The sequence below is a fragment of the Dermacentor albipictus genome, chromosome 4, assembly GCF_038994185.2.
Source record: "Dermacentor albipictus isolate Rhodes 1998 colony chromosome 4, USDA_Dalb.pri_finalv2, whole genome shotgun sequence".
In the NCBI taxonomy this organism is placed as follows: Eukaryota; Metazoa; Arthropoda; class Arachnida; order Ixodida; family Ixodidae; genus Dermacentor; species Dermacentor albipictus.
In genome coordinates this window covers 119,679,248-119,688,147 of record NC_091824.1, presented here as the reverse complement: position 1 = coordinate 119,688,147, position 8,900 = coordinate 119,679,248, and positions in this window count along the sequence as shown.

Below are 8,900 nucleotides of genomic sequence, written 5' to 3'. Positions count from 1 at the left end.
CTGATCTCAGGACGACTTCATTTCGAGAAAGCGGCTTGAGCGACCGAGCTATGAACGCATTAATTCTGACAGGGCCGAAAGCAGGCAATAGAGCTGTGCCGACTTATTTAGCTTCGCCTAGTCTTATTAGGATGGCCCAATAAACACAACACTTTTCATAGGCGTCTTTGCACTTGACCAGCATCTGATCACCGGGAGCAGATGCTGGTCAAATTTGGTCAGATTTTGTCTTTTCCAACAGTTTGCACAAATAACGGCCAACCGATGCTGCTCTAAAATAACCTGAAAACGGTCCGTGGATTATATGTGCGCCATGTCGGGCACTCCAGATTAATTTTGACCACATGGAGTTCTTTACCGTGCCCTCAATGCATGGTACACGGGCGTTTATGCATTTCCTGCCCATCCAAATGCGGCAGCCAGTCGAGCCCGCGGCCTCATGCTTATAGAAGCTCAACGCCTCAGCCACGAAGCCACCATGGCGGGTTCATTCCAACCGGCCACGAGACCTACCCGACTGGGCTTATGGGTTATATTTCCGCATTTCTTTTAAACTTCACCTGGGCGACTGGGCTTCACGATCACATGTAGCAAATCTTTTTATGCCGAAGGACAAACTAACGTTAATAAATATAACAGCGAGCGCTAGAATTGAGTCAAAACCCTATAATCATTTCATTTATTTTTAGCATATACCACCCCTACAAAATTTGCAAATAACTCCTTTGAAGCAGTCAGGCAATAAAACAGCGTGCTATCAGAACTTCGTCTCATTGTTCTATACTTACACTCTTGCGGTAGACGAACAAGTTTCTCGAGAGTGTTCTGTTTTTTTCCCCCAGGTATGTTGTCGCTGGAGCCATACATGTCTAGATAGCACAGAAAGCGTCAAAGCTGAGATAATCGCGCGCGCCGCGTGCTCGCTTATCGCTAGCCGTCGCTGAACCCATTTCTCTCTCTGTCATTGTGTGTTATGTTTGTGCGTGCACGTACGTGTGCGTGATTAGACGTGTGGCGCGCGTGTGTAAATACACACTGCGAGAGGTTCCTATATCACCGACGACGACGCTAGATAGGCGGCTGAGATAAGCGCTCGAGAGACGCGCAGCGCGGCAAATGGGCCGCCGACGAGCTCTTCGCAAGAGCGGGTCACGATTGTTGAGCACGCATTAGTGGAAGGGGGTGGGGGTGTCCGAGGGGGGGGAGGGGTTCTTGCGAGATATAGCGCGCCTCTTGAGTAGGCTTGAACGCGTGTGGGCTGTCTCTCTATCTGGGCCCCGCATCAGCTGTGTTCTATAATAAACGGCCAAAGACGCTCGTTGCCGGCTTTCTCCGAATTCATCATGACGCGGAGTGGCTATCGTGTTCCGTCCACTTATATATCCTCCGCATCTTCGGTTTCTCTTATGTGGGCACAAGCTAATGCCGTGTAAATAGCTAAGCTTTAGTGCATTGACAATAAGTTGAAAATAAGAAGGCTCGGTTGGGGCTCCTCACAATCAGTATTCTGCTGTTTGCAAGGGGGACCAGCGAAGTCGTCGCCGGCTTTATATGAATGCCTTTGACCGTGGGCTTCGGTCTTATGTTCCCGTCTGAGATCCCCTTTCTCTTATGCGACCAGGTTAATGTCCGGGACAGTGTATTGCAAATAAGAGAAAGGAAATAAATATCCCTTGTTCCTAGTCGTAATGAGCAGTCTTTACTGGTTGTTGGGGTGACCGAATTTGACGCTGTCGGATTGCATTTAACCCGAGGACTATCTGTATACATTCCGCACTTTAGGTTTCTCATATAACGTCCCATCAATGCCGTATAAACACCTAAAGTTATGGACGCAGTCTAGAGAAAGAATACAACAACTCTGTTTCCTCACCGATATGAAAGCTTCTTCGATAGCACCGACGGTAAATGTACACGGAAGAAACGAAGAAGTACAGGAAGAGCGCACCACAAATACAGGTTTTACTGCGATCAGAAGCAACAAATAACATTAACAAAGATGCGTTATGTTGCGTTTCCTTTTTTTTTTTTGGTGGAGGGGGGGGGGATTAATGCTTATGCCAAGTTTTAACCACACATCAGCGAATAGGTGACCGATTTGTTAGTCACACATAATACCAGATGAGCAGAAATGCCTATAGAGTGCTTAACGTATACGTAATTCTACATATTTCTCGTGTTCTTTCTCGTTTTCCATTGGTTCTTTTTAGAGTTAAAGTTTACTGATGCATTTTGTTTAATGCGGTTAGCATTCTTTGGGAACTTCAGTGTGTTTGAGTTATGTTCGCATGTCGGTCCGTTTGTCCACGCCTAACCTCTTTCCCGCCAACTTGGGTAACTGGATATGTGCCACTTTTCAGTGACAAAAAAAAATATATTTAAAATTGCACAGGCAGCCTCGAGCTCAAATCTTCCCGACGCCGCCCCAGCTGCGGGGGCCGCCGGAGATATTCCTCATCGGCGTCGCCACCGCTGGGAGGCGGCTCTCAACAGTTTGGAGTTGGAAAACCAGCTCTGGTCCGTCCGGCAAGCCGAAGATGCCGCCCGAGTCCAAGGATTTCGAGCCGCCACCTGAGGCCTCCACGACAAAAACTGCCGGACCATTCTTTTTAATAAAGTCTCTTCTTCTTCTTCTTAAAATTTGCTCCGGTGCTGGGCCGAACCGAACGTGCGTCAAACATGATCATACAACCTTGTCTAAACACACGGCGGGCTAAAAAAACTAGCGGCCCTTTATACGAACTGTCTATCAACTTCAAGGGTCCCAGAGAACTGGAAAAATGACAACATTATACTAATTCACAAAAAGGGAGATGTTAAAGAATTGAAAAATTGTAGACCCACTAGCTTACTTCCAATATTACATAATATATTCACCAGGATAATCTCCAATAGAATAAGGGCAACACTGGACGTTATTCAACCAAAGGAACAGGCTGGCTTCAGGAAGGTATACCCTACAATGGATCACATCCATGTCATCAATCAGGTAATCGAGAAATCTGCAGAGTAGAATCAGCCTGTCTATATGGCTTTCATATAGATTGCGAAAAGGCATTTGATTCAGTAGAAATACCAGCATTCATAGAGGCGTTGGAATGAAGAATGCTATCGCATAAAGTTCATGTAACGAAGAATGCTATCGTATAACGTTGAGAGACAGGTAGAGAGCAGTGTGGATCAGAGAGCAAACAGGGATAGTGGATATTCTAATTGACATTAAGAGAAAGAAATGGAGCTGGGCAGGCCATGTAATGCGTAGGTTAGATAACTGGTGGACCATTAGGGTTACAGAATGGGTGCCAAGAGAAGGGAAGTGCAGTCGAGGACGGCAGAGGACTAGGTGCATGGGGTGATGAAACTAATAAATTCGCAGGCGCAAGCTGGAATCGGTTGGCGCAGGACAGCGGTGATTGGAGATCACAGGTCACAGGTCACTTCGTCCTGCAATGGACATAAAATTGGCTGATGACGAACATTCACACACGTGCCCCGCGCGGGGTTCGCGGCGGCGCTACAAGATGTCGCAGCGTGCAGAGACACGCGCGACAGAGAAGCGCTCGGCTCCATACACAGCCTCGTATACATGACGCGTCTCGGCCGTGGCAATGCCAATCGCATTAACATCCACATACCTAGAGAGATGGGTTATGCCGGAATTTTTTTTCATGATCAAAGTAATGCACTACACGCTTGCTGAGAGGCACAAGTGTGTGATCAGAAGGTGAACGCTAGACTTGGTTCGAGCATCCTTGGCGTTCTAGGAACCACGAACAAAGAACGACGCAATATTGCTTCCCGTCTACGAAGTAGCCCAAGAAACAAGCTCTAGGCATTTACTTTTATCTGTTCATTTCTGTTTTATATTTTGGTTTTTATTTAGAACAAAGAGAAATGGTGCTGCGGGGGTGTCTTTCTCCTCGCAGTTTAGAACAAAAGGGAACTTTCTTTTTATTCTGCAGCGCGAACAATGGAAACGTGCGCCAGATAGCCGGCTGCGCGCTGTGTCGAGATACAAATTGTTGGTTGTTTACATAATTAGGCATAAGTGCACGTGCCATTAGCATAAATGCTACACGCGCAATAGCAAAGGCCACCAACGACGCCTAGTCAACGCCTTGTCTTTGACGTCCAGTTAAAAAAAAAAGACTGCTTTGCCACTCAAATCTCGGTTCCTTCCGTGTACTACGAAGTCATGCGTGTTTACGCACAACGGACGCAGTGGCTACTTGAGAGCTGCAAGGTCTCCAGAGATCTAACAGAGTGCGGAAGTGAAGTGTCTTAAACGCCATTTTCTTTATTATAGAGCTTTTTCTTCTTGTTTCCCTTCTTTTTCTTTTTTGTCGCAGCTCTACAAGAAGTCTTCGTAAGAAAGTAGTTGAATGATTTAGAAAGGCACTTCACGTTGAAATATTTCATATTTGTGTGGTGTATATGCAGCGTGTTCTACGCCACATCTACGCCGCATAACATGCTATGGTGTTGGGCTGCTAATCAAGAGGTCGCGGGATGGAATCCCGGCCACGGCGGCCGCATTTCGATAGGGGCGAAATGCAAAAACACCCGTGGTACCCAGGTGGTCCAAATTCCCGGAGTCTCCCACTACGGCGTGCCTCACAATCAGATCGTGGTTTTGGCGCGTAAAACTCCGTAATTTAATTTCAATTAAGCGATGAATTGACAAACTGGTCTGCAAGCGTTACTTAACCAATTTATATAAGGTGCAAATGCCGCTGAACTTCACGATTACCTCCACAGTAAATCAAGGTCAAACACGTAACCTGCAGGATCAGGTGGTACGGCCACGTCTGGCTTGTGGCACTCGTGAGGTTCGGGGCAGAATTTCCAGAGTAAAAACTCTGGCGCTGGCAATCGTACAGCCACCATGGGAACAATGGGCATATATATATATATATATATATATATATATATATGTATATATATATATATATATATGCACACGCTATAGAAACCATGTGGACAGAATCACATACGTATATTATTAACCATACCTTACCCCATTGCTTCTTGCTACCAAAAATAGTACTTGTTATGGCCGCATAGCTTTGTAATTCGTGCAAATTTCACATTAGATCATCAATGATGGTGTTCAAAGCTTGCTCCAAATTTCCGAACGTGAACGTTTTTTTTTTAAGAGCTACAGAATCACCTCCCTAATACTACGCAGTTTATGCTTTTATATACTGCTATTTTCTTCTCTGCATTTCTTTATTTATAAATGTCATGTAGTTAACATCGAATATATAATGTCTTATGGTCAATTTGACTGTACTCGACAGCGATACTTCGATGTCCATTTAACGCGGGGTATCCTGCATCATGTGATTGATATGTATTCACACTATTGCTTTGTGCAAATAATAGTTATGAAAAAATATACACATATATTTCTCCAAACTTTTTTGTGTTATGTTTGTAATATGACGGTTGTTTCAAAATGTGTTTTAGTTCTCCATTTGACTTTATGGAATTTGTGCAATATTATTTATAAGAGAGTGGAACCCCTTAATAATTTTGTTGGGTCCCAAGAAATATGTGTATTTATGTTCTTTTTAGTGATATCTACAATAAAACTGGAACTCAAGTTCAACTTGAGAAGAAACAATAGAAAAAATCGAAATAGGGGAGGAAGGAGAAGAAGAAAATGAAGTAGAAGAAACAAAACTAAAAGGAGCAAAAAAAGAAAGAGAATAATTAACTAAGCAAAACGTTTTCACTAACGAAAGCAATGCCACCAAGCCGGACGAATTCCGCCAGTTCCTGTCCTACCATCCATTTCCGTTGTCAAATAAACTGGCCCTCGCCTAAAGTTCAAAAGCAAACAAAATTTGCCATGTTTTATTTCATTTCGAACCTCAGGCGAGTGTCAGTTTATTTCTCAATGTATCACCCTCGCCTGGCGAGTTTTCATATAACTTTGGACCATCTATTTTCCGTAGTTTCTCATCGCGCGAGCAGTTCGTTGCAGTACACGAGAGCGAGGGGAGGGAGGGAGCCCATCATATTCTATCCTCCCACACACGACACGAGTGCAAACACACAGCTACCCCGGGGCCTTCCGCGAGTTGCAAGAGCAACGAATATGGATAGAGGCACTCGACAGTCGGCACGGCTCAATTACACACGCCTCAGCATTGAGTGGAGTGGAGGAGGGGGGAGAAATAAATAAATAAGTCGAAAAGGAAATCTCACCCCATCGCGGCGGTATCGCAGAACACCTGCCGTATCGCCCCGTGTCAAGGTAACAAATTGTGCACCGCGAGCCAACAGGAAGAGCGGCGCTAGCGCGTGCTTTTGGGAAAGAAACACACGCCGGCGCCAGCCACTCTCCGTGTACTGATGCATGTACACTGGCGCGCCCTTTACGTGGTCGTCGATACGTTCGCAGGGATTACCGCGCACGAGACTCGAGACCAGTGCGTCTATAGGCTTACGCTAGCCGCGTGTGTTCATTTGTGAACACGCGCGTCCTGTCTGCACGCCTCACTTCTATTTTGCATAATGAACCCTTACCAACTAGCTCAGCTTTCTGTCGTTCTAAGCTTCGTTTGTGAGCCGCGTATGGCTAACGTTACTAAGGCTAATCTTACATAAACACCGAACGAAGTGGCCGGACGGATGGAACCCCTTGTAGCCTAATAGGTAGAGCACTCCACGCGCCGTGCGAAAGAATGCGGGTTCGGCCTACACCTGCGGCTCGTTATCTTTTGGTTCATTTTCCTCTACAACATTGTTTTTGCATTTCAATTAAACGTAACAATTAAGTTCCCCTAGGCTTTCTCTGGCTTCACTAGCTGTCACTTCGTGTGGTTCTGGCCTCCTGTAGAGAGAGAAACAGAGGAAAGGCAAAGGAGATAACAACAAAGGAAGATAAAAAAAGAAAGATGTTGGTTTTGCTATTCTGCACGGGGGAAAAAAGAAAGAAAGAGGTTTAAATCGATTGGAAGAGTGCAAGATACGTTGCGAGACTGAAATCATCGCACAAAATTCTCATTCGATATATGTCGCCATCGCAGGCTATTCACAGCCCATTTCGAAGGTCCGTGGACAGCAGGACTACGGCTGCCTTTATAGCGCATACGTCCGTTTTGACAACTTTCCTAATATCCTTTGATCTGGCTGTAGCAGGCTGTATGCGGCACACAGCATCTGTACTTATAACCCGGAGCATGAGATTCACATAAGACGTGCGCGATTGCTCCTATTATTACCGCAAGTGTCGCTGGTATAGCGTTGTCAGCCAATCCAATAAGAAAAAAGTGTGACCTGGTAAACGAAACACAAAGCCGCAGCTGGTAACACAGATTCTGCTATACCACGCAGACAGATTACTGTGGGGACTCTGCTGCGGTAAGGGTTACAATTGGGTGGTATAGAATCCATCAGGAATTAAGTGTAACACAGCAGACGAGGTGCCTTATTTCTTTGTACTAACCTGTTGCACTCCTTGATTCACAATGCTAATATTTCTAAAAGCTGCACATATGCTATACAGTCAACTCGGACAGTGTGGCACTATCCGCACAGTGTTAAGGGCAATACCTAACCCATATACACTATTGACAGTCTTAGATATCTCTTCTAAGCTTAACCTCCTAAGACCTGACTTATCTTACCTAAAAAAAAAAAAATTACAGGGTCTCTTAAGAGGTGAGCCACGAAGGCCTACTCTTCCTCCCGTTATCATTCACCTCTTTCTCTTTGCCGCTTTTCTTTCTCTTTCTTCTTTTAGTCATTACTGCTCACTACTAAGCATTTTTAGTCATTTGTAATCAATTGTGGTCATTACAAGCCATCATTAGACATGTTGGTCATATCAGAGTCATTAGTAGTCATTACAAGTCATTTCAGTCATTACTAAGCATTTTTAGTCATTTCTAATCAACTGTAGTCGTTACAATTTGTCGTTAGACATATTGGTCATTTCGTAGTCATTAGTAGTCACTACAAGTCATTTCAGTTATTATTAGTCATTACTGGTCATTACTAAGCATTTTTAGCCATTTCTAATCAATTGTTGTCGTCAGAAGTTGGCGTTAGGCATATTGGTCATTTCATAGTAATTACTAGTCATTAAATGTGATTTCAGTCATTATAAGTCATTACTGCTCACTAGTAAGCATCTTTATTCATTTTTAATCAATTGTGGTCATTACAAGCCGTCGTTAGACATATTGGTCATTTCGTAGCAATTACAAGTCATTAGTAGACATTATTAACGTCTAACCACCTTTATTGTAATGCTATCATTCACTAACTGTCGCTATCAATCATTTTTCACTCTTTAATGTGTCTTTAATCTGTCCTAATATGGCGTGATGATGCCTCGGCAGACACTCCGGCGGTCAGGTCTGCTGACGAAGGATGGAGATTTAGGCGAATTGGTATGGTTGAACATCTTGAAGGGGCAGCGCAGGACGACGAAGGCAGGAACACACAGGACAGCGCTGTCCTGTGTGTCCCTGCCTTCTGTCTTCGTCATATTGCGCTGCTCCTTCAAGAGGTATACTGACGCAAACTTCACCATGAGCCTAGAAAGGCTTTCGCCTTAAAAAAACAAAAAAGGGCTCTAAAGAAGCACTCACTTTCACTGTAAAGACGTCCAGACATGATTCTACACCATTTGATGCCTCCAAGCGAACTTTCTACGTCTAAGTAGCAGATGAAAAATGAATAGATAAGTAGATACATATAGAAAGAGAGAAAGAAAGAAAGAAAGAAAGAAAGAAAGAAAGAAAGAAAGAAAGAAAGAAAGAAAGAAAGAAAGAAAGAAAGAAAAGTGTCGTACTTGTTCTCACCTTATTTCGATGTCTGTATTTTGACTTATAAAGCTCCACGTCTCCCGTCTTGTTAAACGCGGTTTTTGGGCGCTATACGGG